This window comes from Pholcus phalangioides, unplaced genomic scaffold, assembly GCF_987345545.1.
Source record: "Pholcus phalangioides strain wild (caught in Gottingen) unplaced genomic scaffold, Ppha-v1.0 ptg000022l_1, whole genome shotgun sequence".
Taxonomy (NCBI): domain Eukaryota; kingdom Metazoa; phylum Arthropoda; class Arachnida; order Araneae; family Pholcidae; genus Pholcus; species Pholcus phalangioides.
This window is the reverse complement of record NW_028301615.1, coordinates 9,451,266-9,473,695: the sequence shown is the minus strand read 5'-3', so window position 1 is coordinate 9,473,695 and position 22,430 is coordinate 9,451,266. Positions and strand designations below refer to the sequence as shown.

Genomic DNA, 22,430 nt, shown 5'->3' with positions numbered 1-22,430 from the left:
TAGCGTCAATATCGGCAGAGAGGCGAACTACAACAAGACATTTTTTCTTTGCAACGAAAATGAATGGGCTGTCGTCTTAGCGCTTTGGTTGGCGCCAACATATTACCTGGCTACGTTTAACGATATACTTAAGGTATAAATTATACTTAAGGTATCCGACTACGTTGAAAACGTGATTTTGGATGAAAATATGGATTTTCATTTTTTTATTTTTTATAAAAGCCCTATTTGTTGTGATTCCAAAACGGGCCTTGTTTTGTTTATATGATGCTTAGGATCAAAGTTACGTTCACTTTAGTGTTGCGTTTTTGCATACAAGTAATACGCGAATAAAGACTTTAAACGTGTTTTACGAAGAATGCTATTTTTGACATTTTACTTGACTTTGTGACATCATTTGTAAAAATTGATGCATTGCATCCTTACGAAATTCTAATGTGATATTTTGTTATACACTGCTGGCCACCCAAATTGCAACACCAAGAAAGACAAGAGATATCGCAACAATATTTATTTTGTAGATAACATGTTGACCAAGCATCAAATGATTAAATTTATAGACTTCTGTGAAGTGTGGTTCCTGCCAAAATCAGTAGCCAGAGTAGCCGCCATTGTTGGAGATCACCGCTGCCACACGCCTCGGCATTGATTCAAAGAGACTTTGGATGTGCTCTTGGGGTACAGCAGACCAAGCAGCTTCCACGCGTTGCCAAAGTTGATCTGGTGTGGCAGCTGGGGATGTAATCTGGGTCAATCGTTGAGCAACCATGGACCACATGTTTTCTATCGGCGAAAGATCCGGAGAGCGAGCTGGCCAGGGAAGCAATTCAATCTGGCGATTGACGAAGAACCTTTGGACAATGCGTGCCACGTGTGGTCGCGCATTATCCTGTTGAAATATGGCTGTGGGCAAGCCCTGAAGGTAAGGAAGGACAACTGGCTCCAACGCCTCGGAGATGTAGCGCTGGCTTTTTAAAGTACCGGCAATGCGTACTAGAGGAGTGCGAGAGTGATATTCAATACCGCCCCATACCATAATACCCGGTGCAGGACCAGTGTGGCGGTGCATAACGCAGCTGTTCAGCATCCTCTCTCCACGGTGTCTCCAGACTCGAATCCGACCATCGTGGTGTTGCAGACAGAAGCGTGACTCGTCAGTAAAGACAATTTCATTCCATTGTGCCGTCCACATCCTTCTTTCATCGCACTATTGGCGGCGGAGACGTCTGTGGTTCTGCGTCAAGGGTAGACGAAGCAATGGACGTCTTGCGGATAGACCCATCTGCTGTAAATGGCGTCGAATGGTACAAGCAGACACTGGATGATGCGGTACAGACTGAATGTGCTGTGCTATGGTTCGTGATGTGGCTGAGCGATCCGTCACTGCCATACGCACAATACGCCTGTCATCACGTGAAGTGGTGCACTGAGGTGGATGAGATCGAACACGTCGGTCCGTCGTACCCTCCTGCATCCAACGATCACATATCCGCATTACAGTTGTTTGGTTTCGTCAAACACGACTACCGATTTCCCTGAAAGATAATCCACAATCTCGGTAGGCCACTATCCTTCCTCTGTCGAACTCGGATACTTGATCAAAAGATGATCGCCGTTTTCTACGAGGCATAATTGATCGTTTTTTTGAAAAAAACACAATTGCCGTACTTCAAATCGTCGAAATTTCCTGCCTTAAATAGCGCTTTGAAGTGGCGCCACAGGCGCGCGTGATGTGCGTCTGCGCTGAAATTCTAATCATTTGCATATCTCACCTCCGCTAATGCATGTTGTAAATTTCATATTATTTGCATGCTTCCTTCAGGGTGTTGCATTTACGGTGGCTAGCAGTGTATATTGTTGAGGTTATGAACCAAAATCTAAGGTCTATCACATATATTTTTTGAATTACAGTGTTTTATAGACAAAATGTAGGATGAAATTTTAAAAAATTCACACGTACTTAAACATATTTTGGTGTAACTTATGAACATATCATGCAATCCTTTCAATTTTGGTTCATAACCTGCAACATTACTAGCTAAATGCACTGTGAAAATCACAAGGCATTTCATTCATAAAATTTTTTGCAATCGTGTTTCAAATATCACATGAATTTTGCCTAAAATTTGACATAAAAACGACTTTTTCATAGAAAATATAATAGATAGACCAAAATTTGTCACTGTTTCCACCATTTCGAGACACTTTCTATCAAAAAATGTATTTAAAGTTCACTCCATACTAAAGAAAAGTCAGAACCATTTTAAAGAAAAGTGACGACAAGAAAGGTAGTCGGATACCTTAATTTTACATAGGACTCGCAGCCCCAATTGGTAATCGATTCCCCCTTCGATTAACGTAAGAGACTCTAGTATCGAAGGTTGTATCTGTATCTAGTAGGCATCTTTATGTGCTTTCTTCTCTCATAGCAGTTGCCACTTTTGTAACGGGTCATTTTTAGCACCCGTTTGATGTGACTGCGTGGCAGCAAGAGTTGTTTTTCCGTTGTGAGATTAAGAGCCTCTTTGGTCAATCTGTCTGCAGTTTCATTCCCCGCTATTCCTGCATGGCTTTTGACCCATTTGATACTGATAGACGGATGGTTGCATAAATGCTTGCGTATTCATCGAGTACTTTCATGTGGAGTGCGTTGATCACGAATCGCATTAATGCTAGACGCGCTGTCAGTATATATCGTCGTCTGCTGATTTTGCTTAATCGCCCATGAAAGATGCCGTTCCCTTGACGCAACCGTCGACTTCAAACTTCTTCAACAGATCCATCTGTATTCATAACTACATATGCACAGGCCGTGGCTGTCTCTGTTTTTGAGCCGTTCGTGAATATACTAATAGCTTCATTCGATGAGCATTGTTCCGCACCAGGCAGCGGAACTTGATTCTGGAACAAGTCCACACTGGGATGATGAAGCCAACTCTTATTGTTCCCTTCGTAGGCATCAGGTGTTATAAGAATTCCGTCCATCCAAACCTCCCTGCCCAAATGCAGGATTGTAGATCGACGAGCGTCATATTCAACATATAGGCTGAGTGGAGGGTTTCCTGTAGCAGTATACAGGACATCATTGGCTGTAGTTCTGTATGCACCAGTTACATACAATAAGAACGGACGTTGGGCAACATCTAGTAATTTACGGAGTCTCTGTGTCGGGTTTTTATACCAGATGGCGCTTGCGTATGAAATTTGCCGTTGTACAACCGATCTGTACAAAATGTTCCTAAATTTTTGGTGTATACCCCACCACATTGGGCCTGCTATGCGTCTTAATTTTTGCATGGTGTCAATTTGCTTCGCCACATGCGTCGTGAATTTGAATTGATGGTCAATATGCACTCCAAGATATTTCATACATTTAGATATTTGCAGTCGAACACCATTGATTCTTATGCAGGGACGCTTTTTCTTGGGGTGTGGCCATAGTAATTTAGTTTTAGTCACCTCCATGCTGAGACAATGGTCTTCTAGCCATTTTGACAGTTCGTCAAACGTGGCATCCGCACGTCCGCATGCTGGTGAGAAATTCCTGCAACGCGCGCCCTCTTGGATCCGTCTCTCGATAGCCCCACCACGAAGAATGACAATTTGCGCCCGCACAGAAGATAATGTCGATACCTGGTGCTGACTCGCAAAGATCATCCATCTCCTCTATGGCTTCGTCTACTTCTTCGTACGGAGAAATGTAGACACTAGCAATTATAAGTTCACGTCCTTGCAGACATATCTGAATAGCTACCAGGTGGCGGCCGATCTTGTACATAGTCGGTCTAATATGAGTCGATGGGACTAATATAGCACTTTTGCATTGTTGCGCCATCCACGATTGCCATGATTGTGGAATACCACGTAATAGACCTCTATTTTGCCATGGTTCTTGGAGTAGAACCACATCTACTGACTGTACTCTTACGAAAGCCTTCATATGTTCGATACAGATCTTAGCTTTGTCTGCGTTTAATTGGAGGAGGCGAAGTCCGTGCCTCACTTGGTTGTTTTTTGCCGAATGTGACGTCATCAGTTTCGTGTTCATTTACTGCCCAGATTCAGGCCCATAGTTAGTAACTTACTGTTACACCTTTCTCTTCGAGCGTCACGCATTACCAATCTCTGCGTCGCTGATTCAATAACTCGTGAGTCGACCGCAGACCTATTGTGAGGAGAAAACTGGTACATTCTCTGCTCCTCGATCTGTGGTCCGTGCTAAAGCGGAGGTCTTGCGCCATATTCATGAGCACACAGTCAACACATCTGCCCGTTCTGTCCATATGAGTGTTGACTGGTTGATTATACCCGGTCATCTGCATTCGTCTCGTCGATACGTCTCGTATATTTTGCGAGTTCCGATGGCGATGGCGTCCGAGTTCACGTGTGTCGACATATACCCGCCTTTCCTCACGTACTACTCCTTGTGAGAGATGGTATTTTCTTCGTCGTTCGTCTTGTCGGAAGTGTTCCCTCGCTGTACCCAGTGTACTGTTCCTATAGTCGGAAGTATAATGGTCAGACGTAATATGTTTCCGTCGGTATGGTGGATGACAGTCACGCCCACGAACTCGAGGCGACCACCGATAGACAGCGCCTTCACTTCCAACCCATCTCACTAATGGCAGTAAATAGCAATATAGCGATATGGCCAGAGTTGGTGTTTGGTGAAGTAGTAGTCACGCCCACGAGGATCATAATCAAACCTCCTGACATTTCTTTGAGCATAAAAATTGGGAGGGTTTGTGGCCTTCCTACTTGACGGCTGAGCCAACTGTTCTTTTGCGTGTTGTACCTGACTACATACATCTACAGTATATACCTTGAAAGAGTTTAATTTCGCCGCGCCGCTGCTAGTGTTGGGTAGGTAGCTAATTCGCTGGTGACGAGCCTGGGGGGTTTCTGTTGCGTAAGTGTTTTTGGCATGCCGACTATTTTTACAGCCCTGAAGTTCTTCTCTCAGTTGCTTACGGCCATGTGTTGTTGTTACGGTATCAGTCCCTTTCATAGTCTTCACAACGTTCAGCCCAGGACAGTGGGTTGGATTGTCTTTTTTCGTTCACGTCACACATGCGATGAAATAACCTCAGCTTGTACATCTGATTCCACTGGGTTTGACAAGTGTAGCGAGGAGATGTCAACTCCCTTAGTCCTTTCAGATGCAAGCCGCCTACCCGATAATATTTGATATTTTGACCACTGTCCCCCATTTTTGCAACTTCTGCCCACGTTCTCTTTGATCCAAGGGAGGAAGGTGACAACATTTTCTCAGCGTGAACACACACGATATTTTCGATCCGTGATGACTTTTCTCTTGAAGGATTCTCCTCAACTGGCAAAATCTGAGCTCAACCTTTTCACTCTACCCGGAACACAGACTACCATAGACATCGGAAAATGGATCACCTATTACCCGTTTTCAAACGTCTCCGATGGAGGCCCTCTGGAATTTAACATTGGAGGAAGTCTCGACGAGTATCTGGATCTCTCTCAAACGTTAATCTACGTGAAAGGTGATGGGACTTTTCTAGAGAAAGGGAGTAAAGTCGCACCCGTGAACCTGTTCTTGCAATCCAAGTTTTCCCAGGTTGATGTTTCTCTGAATGACCGTTTCATATCATCCTCCAGTAACACGTACCCCTACCGAGCTATGATAGAAAAACTCTCGAACCACGGTAACGAAAGCAAAACCAGCCAACGGACTACAGAACTCTTTTATAAAGACACTGCCGGAAAAATGAGTAATGTGGACCGGACGTCAGAGGAGCCCAATGAGGGTTTAATACGGCGAGCAGCGTTCATCGAAGATAGTAAGACCGTCGACATGATTGGTTCGATTCACGGGGACATTTTGTCAACAGCGATTCTTACTGAATCTTGTATCTCTAAGAATAAAAATGATTCGTAGCAAGTCAGAATTCTGACTGCTTTCATCAGGCAAAGGTGACAAACTTCAAAGTTGTTCTCCGTGACGCATGTTTATACATAAGACACGTCAAAGTGTCTCCTGGTGTATTTTTAGGACATGAGAAAGCTCTAAGAGTCATACTTCAGCCAAGTATCCGATAGACAGAGTAGTGTGTAAAGTTTACTCGCTACATCAAGGAAGCATGTCGTGGGTTCAAGACAGTGTCGTCGTTGGACAATTACCCAAGAGAGTGGTAGTCAGAATAGTAGACGACACTTTTTCGGGATCGTATAGCAAATCACCGTTCGAGTTTAAGCATTACGACCTTAACTTCATAGCCTTTCATACTGAGGGACAGCCAGTACCTTTCAAGCCTCTAGAGCCTCAATACGATCAAGGATTATATGTTAGAGCCTAGAGCGTATCACAGTTTGTTTTTAGGGACTGAAAAAGCCTGTCAAGACAGGGGTATAGATATCTCTAGAAGTGAATTCCCACTTGCGTACGCTATCTACGCCTTTGATCTGAGCGCCGATCTCTACCAGGGCGATCATTTCAACCTGATCAGAAACGGCAACCTACGACTGGAAACAAAGTTTAAAGCTCCGCTCGTCCAACCAGTTTCCGTCATTATCTACTTGGAGTTCCACAACGTCATAGAAATAAATCAGGCACGAAACATCCTCTACGATTTCAGCAGTTAAATATGTACTCGTCTCAAATAAAAAACAATTTTCGAACGGGAAACACCATATTTCATCGATGTGTTTCCACGTGACATGCTGCTACCTGTGCATATTCAAACCTATCCGGCATCTTTAGTTGTGAACACGGATAAGCATACAGAACCTGGTTCTCACTGGATGGCAATCAACATTCCGGACAAGAACACCTTGGAATTTTTCGATTTATACGGACAGAAGCCAGAGACTTACAGAAAAGAAATTGTATCATTTACAAGAACATATAAAAACATTCTATGGAACTCGACTCCTTAACAATCGCCTACCTCCAATGTATGTGGACAATACGCTGTGTTCTTTGCTATTTATACAGAGAAGTAGAAATGTAGCTTTAGAAAGTATTGTTAAGAAACTAAACAGAAAAGGAAATGATTTTGCTGTTTATCAGTATGTGATAAAACATTTTGCTGTACGATTAATATTCAAGAAATAAAATATTTTGTCTAAGAAAAAAATTGTCTTATTGGTTATTTAAAAAACAATACGCAAATGAAACACGACAAACGCATTTCTCAGTGAATATATTCAATCTTTACATACATTTACGTACATTTTTTTTGTATCTTTCTATTCCAGAGGTCTTCAACCTTTTCTAGTCGCGAGCACTGCCTGTACCCATCATCAAAGACGAGTACTCTTAAGGCAAGTTTGACATACGAATGCATGTAATCAGGATCATTTCAATCCTTGAATGCAATTTTTCCAAGGTGTTTTAATTGGAACATTGATCAAGTGCTTGCGAGCACGAAATCGAATACGAGCATCGAGTACTCTGGGTACTTCAGTGAGCGCAGGGTTGAAAATGCCCGTTCTATTCTTTATTAACCTGAGTCCCAGAAGAGATTTAAATGGAAGCGTCGGTTTTCGCAGATGTTTAGTAAAGAAATTATAACTTATATAAAACTAATCATTGAATTAATTTGAAACTTATTATGTTTATACATAAAGTAGGGTCTTGTCTGAAATATAAATATGACTTGTGTTATATAAAAATTCATATGACATTTTCTTTGGTAAAATTGTTTTTTCCATTTCTAGGGCTGCCAAAAATCGTATTTATATCACAGCATTTTCGCTGCAACAAATAACTACTAACTCAATTATACAAGGCATTTAGCTCAACCCTCATTTAGCATGTTTAGATCAACGGGCTAAAACATGCTCTTTACAATAATATGCTGTCTGATCCCCACGTGTTAAGCAGAAAACGTTCATCACTCACAATAAAATATGATGAATGAAAATAATTTAATAGTAATAATTGTACAATGCTGCATTATTCCTCTTTCGAATAATATCAAACATGCAGAAATCGTGAAATAATATAATGGACTAGCTACAATACCCAGCGCTGCCCGGGTTTTCCCCATGTATTGGCAGCATTAAAAAGTGACAAACGCTTAAAGGGCATATACATAAAGGACTGACCATATCTGCTCGAGAAAAATACAGAAAATCGAGGTTCGAAATACGGGACATTATTTATTACCGCCAAAAATGATGCCAAAAATAAGCAAAGTCACCAACTCGCGCTTAAATCACAGAAAAATCGCCAATCACGGGAAATTAAGCACCACTTCTAATTTTAGTGAATCAAAAAGAAAAAAAAGACAAATGTGTGTGAGATGGATCAATTCTTGTTTGTAGTCGAAATTATCGCAATGTAATTTCTGGGTGGGAAAGATAATTTTAATCGTTGATTTGAAGAAAGACAGTCAAGTTGGCTTCATTAAAAATACGTGATAAACCGGGACATTTTTGCAAAAAAGTCGGGACAGCCGAAAAAAACAAAAAACCGGGCTGCCCTTGGGAAATACGGGACGTATGGTCACGCTACATATACATGCCTGAAATGCATCGGCATAGATAGGGAACCACGGTAACGAAAGTAAACATTCCAAAAATCATTGTTGAGGCACAGGAAAAAAAGTTGCCCGAGCGTTTTTCCCCATTTCGGACATTTGCCCAGCTATGACAAAATTTTAAAGTTTTATCGTTCGAGTCAGGTTCTGTTTGGTATATACGCGGAATTTGGCAACGATCGGTCAAAAATTGGGGAATTTTATGCAGAACATACACACGCACAGACAGAAAATCAATATTATCTACTGAATCAATATTATATCTACTCTATAATATATAATCACAAACTCGGAAAAGGCCTGTTTCTAAGCAACCGAAATTAGTGACGATTTTATGTTACGGAAATGAGTGACGAAAATCTGTTACGTTTTTGTGTTACGGAAGTCGGTTACGATTTTGGGTCGAGTTTTCATTTAACTCCTGAGGACATCGGCAACCGCTTGATCTGTAGGGATCAAGTTTTGTGCATGTACCCAGAGGTATGTATACATCACCAGTGTTCCAACACACAGGGTCTGGGTACTTAGGGCGGAGCATTGGACAGATCTCTTTATGGGGAAATTGACAGGTTTCATTTTGAGTCGAGGATGAATACTTACTTCTCATTGCGCATTGTGCTGCATTGCTTATTGTGGCACTGCAAAAATAATGGTGCATTACTGATTGCGGTGCATTGCATATTGTAGTGCATCGCTTGCTGTACTGCTCATTGTAATGCCGCGTATAATTCGTATTGTGGTGCAATGCGTACTATAGTGCTTTGCTTATTGCGATGCATCGTATACTATGCTGCATTGCTTATTTGTGGTGTACAATATTACTGATTGTGATGCTTTAAGTGTTGTAGTGCACTGAGTAATGTATTGCTTATTGTAATGGTATTGTATTGCTTATGGATTATTGTGGGTCATTGCGTATTATATTTCTTTGTTTAGTGCGATGCATCGCATAATATGCGGTGTTGCGGTGCATGAGGTATTGTGCTGCATTGCTTATTGTGGTGCACTGTAAATATTGGCCAATTGCGCATTGTTATGCATTACGTATTTTAGTGAATCACGTGCCATATTGCTTATTCTAATGCAGTGCTTATGGTATATTTTCGTTCATTGCGTATTGTGGTGCACTGCATATTGTGCTGTATTGCCTACGGTGGTGGTATATTTGTTATTGTGCTGTATTGCCGATGGTAAATTACGCATTGTGTTGTTTTGCTTATTGTGGTGTATTGCGTATTGTGTTTAATGTGATGCACTGAATATAGGGGTGCATTGCTTATTGCGGTGCTTTAAATATAGTGATGCACTAATTATTGTGCTGTATTGCCTGTGGTGGCGCATTGCTTATTGTGCTGTATTGCCGATGGTGGTGCCCTGATACAGTGGTGCATTGTTTTTTGTGGTGCCCTTAATATAAGGCTGTACTACTTATTGTGCTGCATTGCTAAAAATGGTGCATTGCTTATTGCACCGAATCGCCAATGGTGTAGCATTGCTAAAAATGGTGCATTGCTTATTGCACCGAATCGCCAATGGTGTAGCATTGCGTATTATGCTGTATTGCTTATTGTGGTGCAGTGCAGCGCATCACGTGATATATTGCTTACTGCAATACAGTACTTTTTGCATATATTATGGTGCTTCGCTTATTGCGATACATCGCGTATTGTGGTGCATTACATTTTATGCTGTATTGCGGGCACTGTAAATAGTGGTAAATTGCTATTTTCGGTGCATTGCGTATTGTAATGCATCGCGTGCTGTATTGCTTATTCTAATGCATTGCTTATTATGGTGCTTTGCTTATGTGATGCATCGCGTATTGTACTGTATTGCATATAGTTATATGTATTGTGGTGCATTGCGTGCTGTATTGCTTATTTTAATGAGTGCTTATTGCATATTGGGGTGTATTGCTTATTGGGGGCGTACTGCAAATAGTGGTGCATTCCATATTGTAGTGCATCGCGTGCTGTATTGCTTATTGCAACGCAGTGCTTATTGCGTATTGTGGTGCACTGCGTATTATTGTGTTTTGTTCAATGCGATACATTGCGTACTGTGGTGCATTGCATATTGTGCTGTATTGCCTATTGTAAGACAGTGCTTACGGTGTATTGTGGATTTTAGTATGGTACTCTGCCTATTGCGATGCATCGCGTATTGCGCTGTATTGCGTATTGTGGTGCATTCCTTATCTGGTACACTACTTATTTTGCAGTATTGCTGATGTTGGTGCATTGCATATAGTGGTGCATTGCTTATTGCTGCATTGCCGATGGTGGTACATTGCGTTTTGTGCTGTATTGTGGTGCACTGCATATAGTGGTGGATTGAGTATCGTGCTTTATTGCCGATAGTGGCGCTTTGCGTGTTGTGATACACCGTATATAATGAATCACTACTTAATTTGCTGTATTGCTGATATGGTGGTGCATTACTTATTGTGCTGTTATCGTGGTGTATCACGTATGTGTTGCGGTGCATTGAGTATTCTGTTGTATTTATAATGGCATTGCATCGAAATCAGAATGGGAAACTGGCAATGAATAACTATTTCGCAGGCATTTGCAGTGCCTGAGGAATATTTTGCTTTATAATCAAATAAAATGTGACGAGTGGTTAGCTCCATTGGAGGAGTTGGGGGGGGGGGGGGGGGTGGACGCCGTAGGCGTCCAACTAGGCTCCCCTAGTGAATATATATATATATATATATATACACAATATTATCCCTCCGTATTCGCGGGGGTTATGTTCCAGAGGTGACCGCGAATACGGAAAATCCATGAGTAACCCAAACATTTTGTTCTTTATTTTCTTTATGCATAGTATCAGTTTTTAGTATCTGCTTTATGTGAAAGAAGAAGGGTGGAGAGCTCCCGTGATTCAAGGCAATGCTTTCTGGAAGACACCATCATGTCTTGTGAGAAATTGAATTTTCTGGATGGTATGCCGAAACTAAGGCCGAACACATACTGGAGATGTGAGCGGAGAGGTACGCTTCACACACTCGGGCAGCGAGACGAGGAGGAGAAAGAGGCAGCTCCAAGAGGTACGCGACTCTTTCAAGCCCGTTTATTTTTACCGCGAGGTAAAATCAGACGCTATTTGGGGATTTGTCAGTTTTCTCCTCGCTCTCTTGGAAAAAAAAGAGAACTTCTGAGGGGGATCATCATCATCACACCCATTTGGTTTGGAGGGAGCGCTTGGGATGTTTTTCCACTTGTGGCGCTCTCTCTTCTTTTCGATTGTGCTTAACCCAGTCTATCCTAATTTAAAAGTTTGACGATTGTTGTGGTAGCATTTTACGCATTAATTCCCCCCGTCATTTTTTTAGACGTGAATATTTTTCAAAATTTTACTGGGACTACGAGATAGCATAAATATTTCGCAAATTTCCGCCCATCCCATATTGCGCTTTTTGCATGGAAAACTACACTATGTGCAAGAGAACTTCTTTCTGACGAACGAACAGTGCTGCAACTAGGAGAGGAGCAGGGGGGGGGGGGGGTTGGTGCGGTTTCCCGGGCGTAGTATCAGAAGGGGCGCAAATTCCATCCTTCAAATTTCATCTTTTCAATTGTCCCTGAATAGCTTTTAATCAGAAATGTACTGCCATGGGACAAAGGCACCAGAACATGGCGGGGGGGGGGGGGTATTTCAACCCCCAATAAATTTTGTGTCGGGGGGCTGAGAACCCCCTTCCCCAATTAATGAACAAATAAAGCGTGGCACTGCATCCTTCTACATACGAGCTCGAGGCTCGTCACGGGACGACTGGCAACTTTCAGCCCTCTCAATGTTTTTTCATGCCCATGCCTTTGCCCTGGGCTGCAAAATGTAAAGGGTGGCAAATTTCTGTCGGAAACTGGAAAACCACTATAAAATCATGAGTTATATACCACTATAAATCATTATACAGTCGCTGGGGCGGAAAAATCCTGTCTTCCCCACAAACACATCAAAAATCTTTTAGAAAGAAAACTTTATCTATGTACTGTCTATACCAGCGGTTCTCAACCAGTGCTCCACGTGCACTGGTTGAGGGGGCTCTGCGTTCACTCGATTAAGGTAAAGTGAATCAGTAAATTTTATGACCAAATAAAAAAAAAAAAGTAGCGTACGCGGCTCCGTGACTCAGAGAAAAGGTTGAGAATTGCTGGTCGACACTAATTTTCTACTGAATACTGAACATGTTCTTAGAATTTCAACGAAAATTTGTAGAGATTTTTCCAGGAACGTCATTTCAACGTTTTCCAGGGGAGGGGGACAGGCAAAGAACATGAACTCAATGTATGTATATCTACTCTATAATATAAAATCACAAACTCGAAAAGGGCATGTTTCTAAGAAACCGAAATTAGTGACGATTTTATGTTACGGAAGTGAGTGACGTTTTTTGAGTGACTGAAATCGGTTACGATTTTAGGTCAAGTATTCATTTAACTCTAGCATATTCGGGACCCATTTGACCCATCGGGACCAAGTTACGTGCATGTACCGAGAGGCTCCCACATCCTACCGCAGGGCCCCTAGTCTGGAATAGATGGCGAGCCTCCAAACCAGCTTTTCAGGGGCCCTCTGTGATTAATTTATAGTGTGAAAAATCAAAAAGTGAAAATCGTTCCGGCCCCTGTCAGCAATGCCCTTGTGGGGGGAGGGGGTCGGGGCAGGGCGTCATGCCAAGAGGTATGTATATGTATCATATACATATAACACCAGTGCTCCCAACACACAGGGTCGGGGTACCCGGGGGGATTGCACATATACCTTAATGGGGAAGTAAAAAGGTTTGATTTCCAGGGCCCTTGATGGATCTCGTTGTTTTCTTGCTGCTTTAACATTGAAAAATTTGCGATAGCGGAAGCCTAAGATATATCCAGTCTGGGGACCCCATAAAATTTGCGAATTTGGCCACGGATAATTGAGGGGGGGGGGGCTGGAATTTATTCGTTGGTAAAATGAATACAAATGAACATTTGCCGTGGCATTCACAGTGGGGATGTATGATAAGCTCCGAGTCAGGGGACCATTTCATTTTGGGGGCCCTGGATGAATCTCATTATTTTCTGTTATTTAACATTTTAGAATTTGCAACAACGAAAGCCCAAGATAAAGCCAATCTGGGGCCCCACTAAAAGTATGCGAATTGGTGTCCCAGGTAATTGGTTGGGGCACCTGAATTTTATTCGTTGGTAAAATAAATACAAATGAAAATTTTCATGGCGATCGCAGTGGGGGATGACCGACAAGCTTCCAAGTCGGGGGCCCGATGTTTACAGGTTTCACTTTGGGGGCCCTGGATGAATCTCATTCTTTTCTGTTGTTTAACATTGTAGAATTTGCAACAGCGGAAGCCCGAGACAAATCCAGAATTCAGTCTGCGTCCCCCACTAAAAATCTGAGTATTGGGTCCCCGCTACTGGATGGAGGCCCTGGATTTCATTCGTTATAAAATTGATAAAAATTTAAAATTTTCGTGGTCCCTCACCGGGGAGATGTCCGACAAGTCTCCAGGTCGGGGCCCCATGGAAATGTTGATATGTTTCATTTTGGGTGTCCCTGTATGAATCTCATTGATTTTTTTTGTTTAACATTGTAAAATTTGCAACACATCGGTAGCCCGAGATAAATCCAGTCTGGGCCCCATTAAACTTCAGCGAATTGGAGTCTGGGGACCCCCATGGGCAAGTTTTCTGGGGGTACTTGATGAATCACATTTGTTTTTTGTTGTTTCATTATTATAAAATTCGCTTCTTCAGTAAGCTTGTGCTTTCACATGTCCCTTTCCATGGTACGCTGATGAAGTGGGACGAAATAAACAAGATATAAGCCCCCTAGTATATATATATATTTGTATGTATATATACTATTTTTATATAGTGTATTTTCAAAAGTCCCCCTCCCTCGAATGACGGTCCTGGATTTGTCAACACGTTGATGGATTAGCAGGGGTTCTCAAACTGTGCGCGCCAACCTTTATCTGGGGTGCAGCTTCGCAGTGGTCCTGACAAAGGTTTTTCAAAGAAATGCTTTACTTACAACTGCTCTTCACATAGGCGTACGCAGAATTTTCTCGGGCGGGGGGGGGGGGGGGTCGTTACGTTTTTTCCGGCATAATAACACTATAATGTTGGCTTAAGGGGGGGGGGGGTTAGAACCCCAAATCCCCCCCCCCCCTTGCGTACGCCAATGGCTCTTCATAAGGGAAATGGGCGGCGCCGGTGGAAAATGTTTGAGATTGAGAGCCAGTTTTTAGGAAAACGGATAAACACTGTGATGATTGCTCATCGCTTACTAACATTGTCGAAACACGGTTTCTGTTTTTTTCTCTTTTATTTTATTGTACTGAATATCTGTTATTTCCGTGGATTTGAATTGGAATGCCGTGTGTTATGAGAGAGGCACGAGCTTTTTTTCTGATACAAATAATGAAAATCTCACACACAATACATATCTCTGTATTTCTCACAAAATCGAAACCAGTTTATTGCATCATCCGTGCGTTCATTGACATTGGCTATGCACGGAAATGCCGGACAAAAGCAGTGCCGTCTTAAGGCATGGGCCCACCAGGGCACGGCCCGGAGGACCTCAAGATAAAAAAGGCTTCACAAAAGTGAGATGTAGTTGAGATTTGCCTGGTAGGGCCTCAGAAAAATCATTTGGCCCTTGGGCCCATGATGCTCTTAAGACGGCCCTACCTATAGGAGGAATCTATAATTCTGGGATGTCATAAATAATGGATCCACACTGATAATTTGTGATTAACGACCACGTATACATTTATCGCTAATAACAATCATTTTCATAATGATACACTGGCCATAAAAAAATTACGGTTTCATCATCGAAGTGTATGGATAACTTCTCGCTTCATCTCATTAACGGTGATATTTTGTTTAGAAAGTATCGAAATTAGCTTCTGCGGATTATAGGCATGTATTTTTATTCAGTGTCTAACTGCGTTGTCTCTCTATCTTGATTGAAGTATAATTATTTAAATCTTTATACACATATTATGCAATAATATTCGAAACAACGGTTTGATACAAGAAGTCATTAAAAACATATATCAGAACTTGTAGTCTTTTGAGAATTAACGCGTTTATTGCAGCGCTTCTCAACCTTTTTTAACCCTCGGAGCCCTTTCTGGTACGTAATTTCTATGGCAGCCCTAGACGACTATTTTTTATTTATTCATCAAAGTTTCTGACTTATTTTTATTATTCACAAATATAAATAATTATTTTTATAATAATAATTATTTAATAAGGGAGGAAAAAAAACAGTAAAGATCACAGCGCCATCTAGTGTCCCTCTTATCGGGGCCTCCCTTATCGCGTGGGAGCAAAGGGGGAGCAGGTGCGGATTATATGCGGATGCCCATTGTTCCCGGAGCCCCAATTCTCCCCTACGGACGAAGACGGAAATTTCGTTCGGGGGACCAGTTTTATTTCGAGGGAGGGCAAAGTGGTGGAATTATAGATTTGGCCACCTTTCTCCCTTTTTTCGGTCATTTTCTCAAATTTCGGGGAGGGAGACCAGACTACCAAGTCCCCCCCCCCCCTCCCGTCGCAACGCTCTTGAGGAATTGAAAAGCGTGTCTCTGGTGTAGTTGGCGCAATTGCCCGGTATGCGAGGAATTTCATGTTCGATTCCCGGAGGAGACATATCACTTTTCTTTCCAAATATTAGTTTCGGCATAACATCCAAGAAAATTCAATTTCCTCAGTATATATCTGGCCGAAAAAACACCATCTCTTAGTACCATCATGTCTGCAAGTCGTTTCTACTTAATTCCAGTCAATTTGTTAGAGTATAAGTAACAAGAGAAAGATAGATGGATTTTTCCCAGCTCAAGATATCAAGGAACAGATATTTTCTTTATATTATGCTCAGGTGAACTCGGAAAGAAGTCATCTTGTCTCCGTCGGGACTCAAACTCAGGCCCTCTTACCATTTCACGGTTCGTTAGTTAGTAGTGTAGATCAGTGTTTCTTAACCTTTTTCAGCTCATGACCCCCAAGGATCACATTTTTTTCTCGTGGCCCCCCTGTCGTATCCAGGCCCCCCCCCCACCTACCCTCATCCAAGATTGAGATACTTTCTATTTTTTTATTATGAATGGAATTGTAATAAATCAGATCAATCTCTGGAATCCTGGCTAGGCACGGACTCAAATGGTGGATTATCATCTCTCCCAGGAGTCAAATTATATGTTAAAAAACGGTCTGTGTAAAATACGGTACGATCCAACAAACATGCACGATAAATCAACACGCCCAATGCATCAACGGCCCTCTCAATGCTCTGGCGGCCCTCCATACTTAGCTGGAAGTAACAGCTTACATATGAAAATCATAGTACCAGTTCCCATATAATGCAGTCCCCCTCCCACCATTGTAGACATGAAGACCCGGGTCATGCCCACATAGACCCAAGGGTTAAGATGACCCTGGTTCTATGAACGGATCTGATGAATTCTGAAGAAAGTAGTAATATTTTTCTCAACCATGTTTCACTTAGGGTTACCCCAAGTGAAATGCAATAATTCCCATGAAAATTTTCGGAACTTCTATATATGATAATATTGCAACAACAAATTCAAAAAAATTCGACTAAAAATGCGTATAACCGGGTCATTTTTCAAAAAAGTCGGGACGGAGAAAAAACAACTTTCACGAAAAATACGGGACATATGGTCACCACATGGAGAGACTTATTTTTAGGCTATTTGTAAAATTACCCCTCCCAAGAGTAAGCTCTATATCCAACCCTGCACCTGCGACTCCCTAGAATATTTCAGCAGATATTTTGATTTACAACAGAACCTCATAAAAATGTAAATATAAGAGCACAAGGGGTCCAAAGAAACCTGGGAAAGAGACCGCGAATATGAAATCCGCGAATACTGAGGACTGACTGTATATAGATTGAAAAATTAAGATAAGCAGTTGGCCGCCGCGACCTCCTGGGCTCGACGTTGAGGGGTCGATATAAGTGCCAGCCTAATTTTGTGAAAGACCGACTTGAATCTTGAAGATATGATGATATTTCATCCAAAAATAATAATAATAATGCCAGACAAGGGGGAACAGAAGATATGAAAAGTTTTCTTTCTTCTGAATATACAATATATTTTAATGCAGTTGATTTCAAAATCATCTACACCAGGGATGTGCAACATCTGGCCCGCGGACCAAATTCTTCCCGTCGAGTGCTTCCATCCGGCTCGCGAAAGTGTAAACACGCGCACGCACAAAAAACGCCATTTATCCTACTAAGGCCGGTATTACACTATAAAAGTTTTATAAAAGTCCCATTATAAAACTTGAAAAATGCAGCCAATGAGGTCAACGGTTGCATTTTCTAGAATGTAACCAATAACCTTATTGGTTAGATTTTTCAACTTTTATAAAAGGGATTTTATTAAACTTTTATAGTGTAATACCGGCCTAAGACTGCCCGTATATCCGAAAAAAAATTGCGGTAGATCGGGAAGAGAGTTGTAGAGTACTTAAAAAAGAATAGAATAACTTAAGAAGCACATTCTTTACTTCGCATCATTGTTATCAGAGCATTTTGTTTTATATTTTAGTGCGCTGGTTCTAAATCTTTTTTGTTTGGCTCGGAAATTATAATTAATAAAATAAATCAGGGGTTCGTTAAGAACCCCTGATTTATTTTATTAATTTTGTGTTTCACGGACCCTTTGTGCCAATAAAATAAAGGTGACGGTATAACACCGTTATCAACGGTCCGTTAATAATATAAGACCACCGATAACATTCAGTAGTACATATATAGGCTATGCAAAAACAATGATTTGATCAGGGCCGGAACTAGAGGGGACAACTGCCCCGAATGGCGAAATTTATGGGGGGGGGGCGGTGGCAATTTTAGGTGGGAACAAAGAACACAGTTATAAAATTATCGAATTTTGAGTTGAGGGCAGCAAAAACCCTAGTTACGGCCCAGGAGTTAATTGTTTTTCACATCCTACGGCACGGAGCCCCTGGTTAAGAAACCCTTCTAGAAATAATCAATTAATTGTCATAGTACATTCTTTGAATATAGAGTTTATGTGTGTTTCGGACTTTCAGTGTATAATTTCGGGCAAATTTATTGAAAATAGACTGATTTCAGAAAAAAAAATTGCGAATTTGAACGAAGTATATTTCGAAAATTTTATTTCGATTCCTTTATTCGCTATGAAATTGTACGAAAATAAATACCGCGAAAATTACGCCATTAGAAAAATTTCTCCTAATTTAAAGGCAATCCATCTCCAAAACAATTTACTCAGTTACCATTGTTCAGCTTTGTTATCAGTGATAATGAAGAGGAGAAGAAAGAAGGGCAGAATAAGAAAGGGGAAAAAATACTGCGCAGTTATACCTGGTGGCTCCTACACACGCTCAGTTATACCTGAACAGGCATAAATATACAGTTATACCTGAACAGGCATAAATATACAGTTATACCTGAACAGGCATAAATGTGCAGTTATACCGAATGGAAAAACGATTCCCTTCAGGTCACCTGTGCAGGTTAGCTGACGGCCCCTACACACACTCAGGTATGCCTGCACAGTTGGCCTGTACAGACATAACTGCACAGGTATAACTGAGCGTAGTTAGGGTCCTTTATACAGTATATGAAGCCTGTGTACACTGGTTGTACATCCTCTTCCTTTCTCCACGAACTTTCATTTTTGGCTTTTTGTGCTCCTACAATTGGACGGCTTTTATATAAAAGCGCCATTAAATCTCAAAACTGCGTAAAAGCTATTTAAAGTTTCTTCGATTCAGTTATCTCTTCAGTTTGGTAGTTGGTTCAAGTGCACACAGACGGCATCACAGCTTATACGTCACTTGGTTCTATTTAGATAAAAATTCTACCGCTTTCAGATGTAGGCATATCTCGAAAATGTTAAAAATGGCGCTTGGTTCCTTTTATATAAAAGCCGTCCAACTGTGAAACAGCCTGGACAATTGTGATCGGAAAGGAAAGTCAATCAAAGATCATAACGGGATCCAGTTGCAGCCTGCCGTGTGATTTCTAGGAGAGCAAAAACCCGCGTTTTTTTTAAATCAGATCTTATCTCTTGCGTTCACCTGTGGTGTTTTCTACCATGGTCATAAAAATTAGTCCCATGGAAGAGGAAAGAGAGACTTTTTTTCCCTTCGAAATAGTTTTTTAACTATATTAAGATTTGTAGTTCTGAAGTACAGGATTTGGAACTGGAGAATCTCCCCACTCATCTTTTTTTCTTTCCTCTATTTCAGTGGTTCTCAAACTTATGTCACCAGCGGCTTTCTCGCCCAATTCATTGTGGTTCATCTGGAGAAACCGCGAGACACCCAGGCTCTGCCGCAAGAAGCAACGTAACATTTCGAAGGGGGGAAGGTCTAGGGCATCTCCAGCAAAACCAATATTTATTGATACGTCAAAGATTACATATAGTGAAAGGAAATTAAAAATTATGTAGAATGAAGAATCAAATTAATCAAGTTAAAGTCAAAGTGCAACGAGCACGGATAATAAATAATCATAGAAAGTTGTATAAAGTTGCAAAAGGCGCAATCAGAAATTTGATTAAATTAAATAAATTGAAATTAAATAATAAATAAATTGAAATTAAATAATAAATAAATTGAAATTAAATAATAAATAAATTGAAATTAAATAATAAATAAATTGAAATTAAATAATAAATAAATTGAAATTAAATAATAAATAAATTGAAATTAAATAATAAATAAATTGAAATTAAATAATAAATAAATTGAAATTAAATAAATAAATAAAGTACGGGAAATATGAAGCATTTCAGGGGACGTATATATAGTAGTGGCAGAAACTATGGACAGCAGATTTCTGGCACTACTCTGGAAAGCCCGGGGTCTACTACGCTCATGTCGTTATGCGCGCGTTTCAAACGTGTTTGGGGTTTGCGGTGCATTGTGGGATAGATTTACGTCGCCATCGCTAAAGGTTGATTTTTCTCACATCGTTACTAGCGATTTTCGCTATAATAGTCATCGCTACGTGAAACGTTAACTAACGAGAACCGAAGACCACTCGTTATGGAAATAAACATGGCCGCTCGTGCGTACATTTTTCGATAAAGGTGAGAGCAACGGAGACAAATTAGTTAGAATTGGAAATTATTCATTCATTATTAATTTCTCAAGTTGTTCATTATAATGAATAATAATTCTCTGAATTACGTTCCTTAGTAACATGATTCAGAGACAGCATTATCGTTAAAATGTTATCTGTACACATACTGATTGGAAAAAATTATTCATAGTGGTAAATCATTATACTCGGTACAAAGATAAATCACCCTGCAAAACGGGTTTTTTTTAAATCTTGCATGGAAATGCCTTTATTCTAATCTTAAACTCATCTCAATATAAGAATATTGTTTAACTGGTAAATCTCGATCGCGATGTTTTCAAGACATTTTGAAATTCGCTCAATATTTTTTTTACATCTCGTTCAAAATCGACGTCAATATATATTTAAACGTCTCCAGATTTTCCCCTTCTTAATTCGTTTAATAACATTGATATTTTGCAAGGGCGTAGCGAGGGGGGGGGGGCCCCCCCTCGATACGCCCTTGTGAGAAAATGACCGAAAAAAGGGAAAAAGATGGCCAAATCCATTATTCTGTCACTTTAGTCCCCCCCCCCCCCGAACGAAATTTCTGGCTACGCCCCTGATATTTTGTAATATACATATATCAATTAAGTATTGCTACTTTCTGTGCAGTACACAGAAGTGCAATGCAGTAAACACCATTTCACACACACACTGTACTCTGCGCACTAAAAGTACACTATAAAAAAATCAAAGTAAATTTTATTAATCAACAAATAAATTTTTTCTAATCCTTGAGTGCATTTTCTGATCGGAGTATAAAAAATGTCAACAACAGTGTAAATTTGGTGGTACTTCATTTTCATGTGTGAAACAAAGAAACCAATTTTCTAATTAATGATGTAAATAAAAGGTTACTTGTTCTTGATTTTGACTTAATATCAAGACGGTAGATAAATGTGTTAAAAACATGGTAAGATATGATATTTTTGATAGTCGTTTTGGAAATTCATAACATCATTGAACTTCGATAGAAAATCTTTTTTTAAACGTAATAATTTAGAAAATTTCCCCGCGCCAGTATCATGTGCGTGCATAGCCTACATTTTTCTCAAATATTTGATGAAAATAAAAATGCAGCGTAGAAAATTAGGGACACACACAAACGCGCACAAATAAAATAATAATAACGCACGTGCTGCAGCACTCGTTGATAGTGATGATGATTATCAGCAGCGGAGAAAATTATCCGATTGGTCCATCCCTTCCGGAGCTAACGCAACTCTCGGACCAGGGAGTTTTTCGTAATACGATAACGACATACCGCGGGTTGATGAGAAAAATCAAGTTTCTGACGATGGTCGCTGAGATTTACGTTATGAGGCTCGTTGAGAATTTGCGTTAAGGGCGTGACGTCACTAACGACCTCGTTGTATAACGACGTGAGCGTAATAGACCCCCAGATGGTTCATATGGGGGTTTCCAGAATAGTTTGGTAGATATTTTCCCTTAAAAAAGCACTACTGCAAAGCATGAGTAGGCACACAAATCAATGTCTCCAGCTCACCCCTGACAAAGGTAGGTGACTCCCCAAGGATCCGCGACGCACTTTGAGAAACACTGCTCTATTTTATTCCCAAAAGTTAGAGAAGATTAATTTAATTTTCAACGAATATTTCCCATTTATCTTTTTTTTAAAATTTTTTATATTTCATTGCAAGTATCAAGTGTTGCAAAAGTGATTCTCATGATTTCTCGAGAATTTTTTTTCGGGATTTGAAGAACGGGAAATCATAAAAAATTCCT

The 22,430-nt window shown here is 40.6% G+C and overlaps 1 long non-coding RNA gene across 1 annotated transcript in view; it reads left to right on the top strand.

The window, feature by feature from the left end:
- The window catches only part of LOC149069437 (uncharacterized), a 529,602-nt gene that overhangs the window by 448,450 nt on the left and 58,722 nt on the right, over window positions 1-22,430 (top strand). The gene's annotated exons all lie outside the window — the stretch shown is intronic.